We start from the raw sequence: 2,867 nt of genomic DNA, 5'->3' as shown, positions 1-2,867 counted from the left end.
GTGCTACCAGCCCCATCTAGAGTAGGTGTTAGATTGTTTATGCATTTATCTAATCTGCCTGTGAGTCGCTTCTAGGATAAAGTGAAGAACATATAGACAGATCATTGGGGTTATACCCTGAATGAAGAAATGGCAGTTGCTCTTGTGAAATTTCAAGATACCTTATGTGCATGCAGAATTCCATGTGGCCATCATGACTCCCACCTACCTCCAACCCTCCAACTGCATGGGAGGAACTACCAGTGTCTCAAGGCTTGTAGGTCAAGCAGGCCTTGGACCAAAAGGACAGCACAAATTGATTAAAGCTCTTTTCTTGAGACATTGGTGTCTTCCCATGGTGGGGTCCATCTATGCCTCTTCAGCCCAGACCTTATGTCTCCAGCTGTATATCCCTGACTCCTCGATAGGTGAGTCGTATGACCTGTAGCTTCCTTCTGTTAAGTGTTTTTCCCAAGAATGTCCAGCATCAAGATGCTGTAAAGTATAATGTGTTACTCCTCTAATCAGCCACTGATGCTGGAGGCTTAGGTTCTGCTTGGGTGTAAAAACTAAGGCACTCATGTTTGAGATTACAGCCTGAGTGCCTCGCAGTAGAAGTGCATTGCACTACCCAGTGCAGGCCACGGTCAAGTTGTCGCTCATCAAAATTCTTGACACAGCCTTGATTTTTCAGGGTACTGAAGAAGCCCAGCTGTGTTTTAGCCTTTGCATGGTTGCAGTATGGCACTAGGTGATGATCTATGAGTGCTGAGTATGGTGCAGGAAGAGGACACGGCTTCACACGGTGGTACAGTGTTATGATAGGAAGATTGAAACATCGTGCCTAGAGGCTGGTTCAGAAAGAAGCACAGACCCAACCGCATCCTAGAATCAATACCACACTTGAGTTGTGCTAGATGGTCAGGAAAGAGGAGATGACTTCTCTCCCATGGTTCTTGTTTTTGTATGTTGCAATGCCACCTGGTTTTGACCATGCTGAAATATGAAGGAAAAAATAAGTCTTTTCAGAAAGGCCAAATGCACCAATGTGTAATTCTAATGGTTCTAATGGAGTTACAGCAGGGAGAGATTCATCCCAAAATCTACAGTTGTGAACATGGCAGTTTTCATAGATTTTGAGGCCAGGTGGGGCCATTAATTATCTAGTCTGATCTCTTGTGAAACACAATTGTAGAATTTTAGCCAGTTATCCATGCATCAAGTCCAATAATGCTGTCTGTCTTACAGCAGATCTTACAGAAAGGCATGCAGTCTTGATGTAAAGACTTTAAGCAGTGAAGAATCCACCATATCCCTTGGGAAACTCTTCCAATGGTTCACTATCACTGTTCCTTTAATTCCAGTTTGAATTTTGCTAGCTTCAATTTCCAGCCAGATCTTCTTCTATCTTTGTCTGCTAGATTAGAAAACCCTTGACTATAACATTTATTTTCCCTGTGAAGGTATTTATGGACTGTGACCTCTTGTTTCAGTTCACCTGGATTCAGGATCACCTGAATGGCTTTCATGTGAGGAGAGATTAATAAGACTAGAACTTTTCAGCTTGGAAAAGAGATGACTAAGGAGGGATATGACTTTGAGGTCTATAAAATCATGACAGGTGTGGAGAAAGTAAATAAGGAAGTGTTATTTACTCCTCATAACACAAGAACTAGGAGTCACCAAATGAAATTAATAGGCAGCAGATTTAAAACAAAAAAAGGAAGTATTTCTTCACACAATGCACAGTCAACCGGTGGAACTCTTTGCCAGAGGATGTTGTGAAGGCCAAGACTATAACAGGGTTCAAAAAAGAACTAGATAAATTCATGGAGGATAGGTCCATCAATGGCCGTTAGCCAGGATGGGCAGGGAGGGTGTCCCTAGCCTCTGTTTGCCAGAAGCTGGGAATGGGCAACAGGAAATGGATCACTTGATGATTACCTGTTCTGTTCATTCTCTCTGGGGCACCTGGCATTGGCCATTGTCAGAATACAGGATACTGGGCTAGGTGGACCTTTGGTCTGACCCAGTATGGCCGTTCTTATGGTCTTATGTTCTTATGATTTTGGCAAACTATTTCCTCAGTTGCATCGAATGGTTTAACATCTCCTGAATTGTATTTTATTACTTAATACTCTGAGTTTCACCGAGTTTCTATTAGAAAGTATTCCTCACAACCCACCACTAATGAGGAAGTTTTTGTCCGCAGTTGGCTCAGATTCAACTCAGAAGATTTGTGGCGTGCCCAGCAAGCCTTGGCCAACTTCTGTTATGAAAGTTTGACCCAGATTTAGACTAAATTTTTCTAAGACATGTACAGGAATTCAGCAGCCAGTTCCCATTGGAGTGGAGCATCCAACTCCCTTAGGTTTCTTTGACAATCACCGCCTTAATAATGACCTGTGCATGTTGAATGGACAATTATTGGGGATAACATCATAATGAAAAGTCAGAAATGCCAATGTTTTAGAATAGAACATCATTTTACGAAATGTCCTTCATACAGACAATACAGCCTCTGCCACTTGAGATCTATCTAAACTAATCAATCTAGAATTTGTTGGAGCTGGTTGGAAAATTGTAGGTATTGCATGAAAAAATTGGTATATAAAAATATTTGAAATTTTTCATGGGGGAAAAAAGGAAAAATTTTCCTCCCTGCCCCCTGAAATGTTCTGGTTTTTGTTTCAAAAACCACACCAAAACTGATTTTTCACAAAACAACTTCAATATTCAACTTAAAAAAGTATTTAAAAGGGAAAATTTCAGAAGAAACAAAACATTTCCTGTCCATGCAATCCCGTTGCCATGTTATCTGAGTGCCTATCATTCATCCTTATCGCTGTCTGTCTGGATAGATCTATTGGCCATGAAAATGAAATTAA

General features: G+C 41.2%; 1 long non-coding RNA gene across 1 annotated transcript in view; it reads left to right on the top strand.

The window, feature by feature from the left end:
* Positions 1-214: 214 nt before the first annotated feature.
* The window catches only part of LOC120371000, a 16,599-nt gene continuing 13,946 nt past the window's right edge, over positions 215-2,867 (top strand). The window contains exon 1 of the long non-coding RNA XR_005584100.1: positions 215-407. This is a non-coding gene — a long non-coding RNA (uncharacterized LOC120371000). The remainder of the gene's footprint in view (positions 408-2,867) is intronic.

This window comes from Mauremys reevesii, linkage group 8 (assembly GCF_016161935.1).
Source record: "Mauremys reevesii isolate NIE-2019 linkage group 8, ASM1616193v1, whole genome shotgun sequence".
In the NCBI taxonomy this organism is placed as follows: domain Eukaryota; kingdom Metazoa; phylum Chordata; order Testudines; family Geoemydidae; genus Mauremys; species Mauremys reevesii.
This window is presented reverse-complemented; position numbering and strand designations above follow the sequence as displayed.